Here is an 8,944-nt window from a genome sequence, read left to right on the forward strand (position 1 = left end):
TGTGTGTGTCTGTCTGTATGAGTCCATGTGACTGTTTTTCTTGGAGAGGTTCTTTTCTATCAATCCATATGTCCAAGACTAAGAATATGGAATCTGAAAAAAAAGAAACCTGAAAGCTGTAAAAAGGTGTATTATTTGAACTCAGATAAGGCTGGGTTTGCAATTACATCAATTTTTATCTGTGTGACCTTAATTACATTACCAAATGTGGTGCCTCCTTTTTCTCATCCATAGAAGGTGAATAATAATAGTCCTAATTTCATTGGACTGAGAAGTAAAGTCATTAATTCCTTTAAAGCAATTATAGGAATCAAAAGCACATAACACAGTGCTTTTAATAAGACAACATTCAATAAAAATTACTTGTGATATCAAAACCCTTGAAAGTTTGGAAAGTTTTGGAGAGACTTAAAAGGAGAAAAAAATACAATCAAATTATGTTTCACTTATCTGTTCAATATGTACTGAATTTCATATTATCAGCATATTTTAGGTAGGAAAGCCAAAGTAATACTTAAGAATGTGATCTCTTCAATCAAAGAGATTGGAGTTTAAATCATTTATCATTTGTAATTTCGACAAGTTAACTAATATCTCTGAACTCTAAGATTTTTGCATAAAACTATATTGATTCTAGTGATTAAAATGATTCCCACCCCATGGTACTGTGATTACTAAATGAGCACAAAATTCATATAGGGCATTTTGAGCAGTTATATCACATCAACATACAAAATAGAAGAAAATATTTGCCAATGATTTATCCTATAGAGGGGTAATATACAAAATATATAAGGAACTAAAAACTGAACCACAATACAATCAAGCAATCCAATATTAAAAATGGGCAAGTGGTCTGAGTAGACACTTCTTAAAATAAAGAATTCAAATGGCTAAAAAATATATGAAAATGCCATCAGTACAACACAAATTGAAACTACAATGAGATATTACCTAATCCAGATGAAAATGGTTATTACCACAAAAAATAACAAATGCTGGCAAGGATATTTGGGAAAAATAAAACTCTTGAATACTGTTTGTAGGAATGTAAATTAGTATGGCCATTATGGAGAACAGTATGGATATTTCTCAAAAAACTAAAAATAGGACTACCACATGATCCAGCTGTCTCACTCCTGAGCATACATCCAAAGGACATGAAATCAGAATACCAAAGAAATACCTCTATACCCACGTTTACTGCAACACTATTCCCAATAGCTAAGATATAGAATCACTCTAGGTGCTCATTAAATGTGATGTATATGCACTTTGGAATATTATACTGCCACAAAAAGAATGAAATACTGTCATTGATAGCAAAATGGATGGAACAGGACAACACTATCTTAATGAAATAAACCAGAAACAGAAAGACAAAATAATGTGCAGATTCAATACAATCTATATGTGGCTATTTACCAATGGAAATATGGATAGTGTGACTGAGGAGCTGAATATTTATTTTATTTAGCAGAAATTTAAATATCTACATGTGGCTAGTGGTTATCATATTGAAGAGAACAGTTCTAGAGCTGAAGAGCAATGGTTTTTACTTCAGGCTAGATCATTTTCCCTGTTATATGTCAAGAAATTGCTCCTAAAGAAGCGATATATCTTTTCCTGACACATTTTATGGAGATAAAAATCCCAAATAACCTATGAGTTACAATGATATCTTTTTTTTTATTGGTTGTTCAAAACATTACATAGTTCTTGATATATCATATTTCACACTTTGATTCAAGTGGGTTATGAACTCCCATTTTTACCCCGTATACAGATTGCAGAGTCACATCAGTTACATTTCCACTGATTTACATATTGACATACTCATGTCTGTTGTATTCTGCTGCCTTTCCTATCCTCTACTATCCCCCCTCCCCTCCCCTCCCCTCCCCTCTTCTCTCTCTACCCCCTCTACTGTAATTCATTTCTCCCCCTTGTATTATTTTTCCCTTTCCCCTCACTTCCTCTTGTATGTAATTTTGTATAACCCTAAGGGTCTCCTTCCATTTCCAAGCAATTTCCCTTCTCTCTCCCTGTCCCTCCCACCTCTCATCCCTGTTTAATGTTAGTCATCTTATCATGCTCTTCTTCCCTACTCTGTTCTTAGTTACTCTCCTTATATCAAAGAAGACATTTGGCATTTGTTTTTTACGGATTGCCTAGCTTCACTTAGCATAATCTGCTCTAATGCCATCCATTTCCCTCCAAATTCTATAATTTTGTCATTTTTTAATGCAGAGTAATACTCCATTGTGTATAAATGCCACATTATTTTTATCCATTCGTCTATTGAAGGGCATCTAGGTTGCTTCCACAGTCTTGCTATTGTGAATTGTACTGCTATGAACATCGATGTAGCAGTGTCCCTGTAGCATGCTGTTTTTAGGTCTTTAGGGAATAGACCCAGAAGGGGAATAGCTGGATCAAATGGTGGTTCCATTCCCAGCTTTCCAAATTGGTTGCACCAATTTGCAGTCCCACCAACAATGTACGAGTGTACCCTTTTCCCCACATCCTCGCCAGCACTTGTTGTTGTTTGACTTCATAATGGCTGCCAATCTTACTGGAGTGAGATGATATCTTAGGGTGGTTTTGATTTGCATTTCTCTGATTGCTAGAGATGGTGAGCATTTTTTCATGTACTTGTTGATTGATTGTATATCCTCCTCTGAGAAGTGTCTGTTCAGGTCCTTGGCCCATTTGTTGATTGGGTTATTTGTTTTCTTATTGTCTAATTTTTTGAGTTCTTTGTATACTCTGGATATTAGGGCTCTATCTGAAATATGAGGAGTAAAGATTTGTTCCCATGATGTAGGCTCCCTATTTACCTCTCTTATTGTCTCTTTTGCTGAGAAAAAACTTTTTAGTTTGAGCAAGTCCCATTTGTTGATTCTAGATATTAATTCTTGTGCTATGGGTGTCCTATTGAGGAATTTGGAGCCCGACCCCACAGTATGTAGGTCGTAGCCAACTTTTTCTTCTATCAGATGCCTTGTCTCTGGTTTGGTATCAAGCTCCTTGATCCATTTTGAGTTAACTTTTGTGCATGGCGAGAGAAAGGGATTCAGTTTCATTTTGATGCAAATGGATTTCCAGTTTTCCCAGCACCATTTGTTGAAGATGCTATCCTTCCTCCATTGCATGCTTTTAGCCCCTATATCAAATATAAGATAGTTGTAGTTTTGTGGATTGGTCTCTGTGTCCTCTATTCTGTACCATTGCTCCACCCGCCTGTTTTGGTACCAGTACCATGCTGTTTTTGTTACTATTGCTCTGTAGTATAGTTTGAAGTCTGGTATCGCTATACCGCCTGATTCACACTTCCTGCTTAGCATTGTTTTTGCTATTCTGGGTGTTTTATTATTCCATATGAATTTCAGGATTGTTTTATCTATTTCTACAAGAAATGCCGTTGGGATTTTGATTGGCATTGCATTAAACCTATAGAGAACTTTTGGTAATATCGCCATTTTGATGATGTTAGTTCTGCCTATCCATGAACAGGGTGTATTTTTCCATCTTCTAAGATCTTCTTCAATTTCTCTCTTTAGGGTTTTGTAGATTTCATTGTATAAGACTTTTACCTCTTTTGTTAGGTTGATTCCCAAGTATTCTATTATTTTTGAGGATATTGTGAATGGAGTGGTTGACCTCATTTCCATTTCAGAGGGTTTGTCGCTGATATACAGGAATGTCTTTGATTTATGCGTGTTGATTTTATATCCTGCCACTTTGCTGAATTCATTTATTAGCTCTAATAGTTTCTTTGTATACCCTTTTGGGTCTGCTATGTATAGAATCATGTCATCTTCAAATAGTGATAATTTAAGTTCTTCTTTTCCTATTTTTATGCTTTTAATTTCTTTCCTCTGTCTAATTGCTCTGGCCAGTGTTTCGAGAACTATGTTGAACAGAAGTGGTGAGAGAGGGCATCCCTGTCTTGTTCCAAATTTCAGAGGGAATGCCTTCAATTTTTCTCCATTCAGAATGATGCTAGCCTGGGGCTTAGCGTAGATTGCTTTTACAATGTTGAGGTATGTTCCTGTTATCCCTATTTTTTTGAGAGTTTTGAACAAAAAGGGATGCTGTACTTTGTCGAATGCTTTTTCCGCATCTATCGAGATGATCATATGGTTCTTATTTTTAAGTCTATTGATGTGGTGAATAACATTTATTGATTTCCGTATATTGAACCAGCCTTGCATCCCAGGGATGAATCCTACTTGATCATGGTGTACAATTTTTTTGATATGATTTTGTAACCGATTCGCCAGAATTTTATTGAGGATTTTTGCGTCAAAGTTCATTAGAGATATAGGTCTGTAGTTTTCTTTCTTTGAAGTATCTTTGTCTGGTTTAGGAATCAGGGTGATGTTGGCCTCGTAGAATGAATTTGGAAGTTCTCCCTCTTTTTCTATTTCCTGAAATAGCTTGAAAAGTATTGGTATAAGTTCCTCTTTAAAGGTTTTGTAAAACTCTGCTGTATACCCATCCAGTCCTGGGCTTTTCTTAGTTGGTAATTTTTGATGGTTTCTTCTATTTCCTCAATTGATATTGGTCTGTTTAGGTTGTCTATATCCTCCTGTCTCAATCTGGGGAGATCATATGACTTATGAAATTTATCAATGCCTTCACTATCTTCTATTTTATTGGAGTATAAGGATTCAAAATAATTTCTGATTATCTTCTGTATTTCTGAAGTGTCTGTTGTGATATTGCCTTTTTCATCCTGTATGCTAGTAATTTGAGTTCTCTCTCTTCTTCTCTTCGTTAGCATGGCTAAGGGTCTGTCGATCTTATTTATTTTTTCAAAGAACCAACTTTTAGTTTTATCAATATTTTCAATTGTTTCTTTTGTTTTGATTTCATTAATTTCAGCTCTGATTTTAATTATTTCTTGCCTTCTACTTCTTTTGTTTTTATTTTGCTCTTCTTTTTCTAGGATTTTGAGATGAACTATGATATCATTTATTTGTTGTTTTTTTTTCTTTTTTTAAGGAATGAACTCCATGCAATGAATTTTCCTCTTAGAACTGCTTTCAATGTGTCCCATAGATTCCGATATGTTGTGTCTGTGTTTTCATTTATCTCTAAGAATTTTTTAATTTCCTCCTTGATGTCTTCTAAAACCCATTGATCATTCAGTAACCTATTGTTCATTCTCCAAGTGATGTTCATTTTCCTTCCTTCTTTTATCATTGATTTTCAGTTTCATTCCATTATGGTCAGATAAGATGCATGGTATTATCTCTGCTCCTTTATATTGTCTAAGAGTTGCCCTGTGACATAATATATGACCTATTTTTGAGAAGGTTCCATGTGCTGCTGAGAAAAAAGTGTAACTGCTTGATGTTGGGTGGTATATTCTATATATGTCAATTAAGTCTAGTTTGTTAATTGTGTTATTGAGTTCTATAGTTTCCTTATTCAACTTTTGTTTGGAAGATCTGTCCAGTGGTGAGAGAGGTGTGTTGAAGTCTCCCATGATTATTGTATGGTGGTCTATTAGACTCTTGAACTTGAGAAGAGTTTGCTTGATGAACATAGCTGCACCATTGTTTGGGGCATATATATTTATGATTGTTATGTCTTGTTGGTGTATGGTTCCCTTGAGCAGTATGTAGTGTCCCTCTTTATCCCTTTTGATTAACTTTGGCTTGAAATCTATTTTATTTGATATGAGTATGGACACTCCTGCTTGTTTCCGAAGTCCATATGAGTGATATGATTTTTCCCAACCTTTCACCTTCAGTCTATGTAAGTCTTTTCATATCAAATGCATCTCCTGTAGGCAGCATATTGTTGGGTCATGTTTTGTGATCCATTCTACTAGCCTGTGTCTCTTAATTCGTGAGTTTAAGCCATTAACATTTAGGTTTATTATTGAGATATGAGTTATCCTTCCAGCCATATTTGTTTATTTATGTTCCTGAATATGGTTTGTTTTCCTCTTTGATTATTTTCCCCCCTTTACTGTCCTACCTCCCACTGTTGGTTTTCATTGTTATTTTCCATTTCCTCTTCCTGTAATGTTTGCTGAGGATTTTTTGGAGAGATGGTTTTCTAGCTGCAAATTCTTTTAACTTTTGTTTATCGTGGAAAGTTTTAATTTCATCTTCCATCTTGAAGCTTAATTTTGCTGGATACACAATTCTTGGTTGGAACCCATTTTCTTTCAGTGTTTGAAATATGTTATTCCAGGATCTTCTAGCTTTCAAAGTCTGTGTTGAGAGATCAGCTGTTATCCTGATTGGTTTACCCCTAAATGTAATCTGCTTCCTTTCTCTTGTAGCTTCTAAAATTCTCTCCTTATTCTGTATGTTGGGCATCTTCATTATAATGTGTCTAGGTGTGGATCTCTTATGATTATGCACATTTGGCGTCCTGTAGGCTTCTAGGATTTGGGATCCTGTCTCATTCTTCAAGTCTGGGAAGTTTTCTCGAATTATTTCATTGAATAGATTGCTCATTCCTTTGGTTTGGAGCTCTGTGCTTTCCTGTATCCCAATGACTCTTACGTTTGGTCTTTTAATGTTATCCCATATTTCTTGGATGTTCTGCTCATGGTTTCTTAGCAGTCTTGCTGAGCTGTCTATGTTCTTTTCAAGTTGAAATACTTTGTCTTCATTGTCTGATGTTCTATCTTCTAAGTGTTCTACTCTGCTGGTAGTATTCTCAATTGAGTTTTTAAGTTGGTTTATTGCTTCCTGCCTTTCTAGGATTTCTGTTTGTTTGTTTTCTATAACCTCTATCTCCCTGTATAGTTGATCTTTTGCTTCCTGGATTTGTTTATGTTTTTCATGGTTGAAGAGATCTTTCATTGTCTGATTTTGCTGTCTAATGTCTTCCTTGAGACTCCAGATCATCTGAAGCATGTATTTCCTGAATTCTTTATCTGACATTCCATCTGCTGCAGATATTACCTCTTCTAACGTTGAGTTGACCTGCATTGCTTGTGGTCCTTTCTTTCCTTGTCTCTTCATACTGTTCGCGTTTCTTTCTGCTTACTGAGACTGTTGTGTTATTGAATTTTCCCCCTATATATTTGTATTACTCTTGTATAGTTGCAAAGTCTCCCGCGCAGGCGCGGGCAGGGGCTCTGCTCCTCCTCCAATTGGGGCACTGTGCCTACCACATCGGCAGGCCGCTGGGCCTGTTCTGCTGGTTGGTAGCAGGTGTGCCTACCTTGCAGGCGCGTGGGGGTGGCTCTGCCACTCCCAGGTTGCTGGGCCTGACCTGATGGTGGGTTGCAGGTCCTGCTACCTTGCAGGCGCGGGGGGAGGGCGCACACCTATTTGTATTTAGACAGTTACGCGAAATGGAGGACGTAATGCTTGGGATGAAAGTTGGGGGGAAGGGGAAGGTAGGTGCTCTTGAAAAGAAAGAAGGAGAGGGAAATAGATAGCATAGAGGAGAATGGGAAGAGCAGTAAAACTTGGAAGGGGAGAGAGAGAGGGAAAAGGGAGAGAAAAATGAAAATGAAATAGGAAATAAAATTAGGTCTTAGAGATCCATTTTCTTTTCTTCCCGTAGGCAAAGCTGTGCCCTCCGGGCTGAGTTTTGCCCTCAATGGGTCAACAGCAATCCCTGTAAGGCGGTTCTTGGGAGTCTCTCAATCCTGTTGGTCCAGAGCCGTTTCACTTTTACGGCCCCTCCTCCCCTTCCTCATGCCAGCCAGCCAGGTCCTGCTCACAAGAGGCAGTTCCCCAAGGATTTGGTTACACTTTCAGCCCCACTGAGTGCTCTATTTCCCTAAATACTGAGCACTCTCGCTGTCATTCATCTAAGCCCCAGTGCTGTGGAGCTGTGGTCTGGAAGTCAATTGTTTAATTTTTCCGGACCCCTTTGGTGGGCACACCTTCGGAATCTGGCAGCTAAGACCATTGGTGTCGCTGCTGGTGGTAATAGGAGTTGGGGGTTGAGGATCCCCTCTACTTCCCTCAGCCCCTACAGTCACAACCACTCTGCTGGCGGTAGGAGGAGTTGGGGGTCTGGAGTGTCCTCTGTTTCCCTCCGCCCCTACCGTCACACCCTCTTAGTTTGCGGTTGGGGGATTTGGGGGTGGGGAGTCTTCTCTGCTTCCCTCTGCCCCTACAGTCACACCCTCGTCACTGGCAGTAGGGCGAGTTGGGGGTCGAGAGTCCTTTGGCCCTTACGGTCATGCCCACGGAGAAATTTTGAAGTTTCCCGGTTGTTTGTATCTGGTGTGGGTGGGAGTCACACACCTGCTAAAGTAGATTCTGCTGGGAAGGAATCTCTTTGGCCGAACTTTGGTGACTTCCCCTCTCTGCTATGGCGGGCCCCTGGCTCCTTGCCGGAGTGTCTGAAGGGAGGGGTGGAACTGGCTTGTCTCTGGTCTGACACAATCTCTGGTTTTAGTTCCTAGTTCGCTATTTCGTAAAGGGTTGGTTAGATTCCCTTCACGCTGTCTCAGGGGGGGAGCCGTTCTCCGGGTGGGCGGGGCTGTTAGTAGAGCTCGAGGGCACGGGCTGTCTGCTGGGCCAGGCAGGGACACTTCTTACTGCGCCGGGCCGCTGGGGGCTGCCTGTAGAGCTGGGCAGCTGCGGCCACGTGGCTAAGATCCAGGTGGGCGGGGTGGACGTTCGCTGAGCGAGAGTGGGGCCTCCCGGGACGGCGGAATGGCGGGTGCCGTCTGCGGGTTTGGGCGGGCCGCGCCGCTCGGGGCCGCCGGCCGCTTTCTGAAGTGGCTGGTGGCCGCGGGATTGTACCTCTGCACCCGCCGGGGGGCCGCCTGTAGAGCCGGGCAGCTGCGGCCGCGTGGCTACGAGCCTGGCAGGTGTGGTGGCCGTTCGCAGAGCGAGAGCAGGGCCTCCCCGGGACGGCGGGATGGCGGGTGCTGTCTGCGGGTTCGGGCGGGCCGTGCCGCTCTGGGCCGCCAGCCGCTTGCAGAAGCGGCTGGTGGCTGCGGGAC

Source organism: Spermophilus citellus (genome assembly GCF_964194105.1).
Source record: "Spermophilus citellus genome assembly, chromosome: X".
NCBI lineage: Eukaryota > Metazoa > Chordata > Mammalia > Rodentia > Sciuridae > Spermophilus > Spermophilus citellus.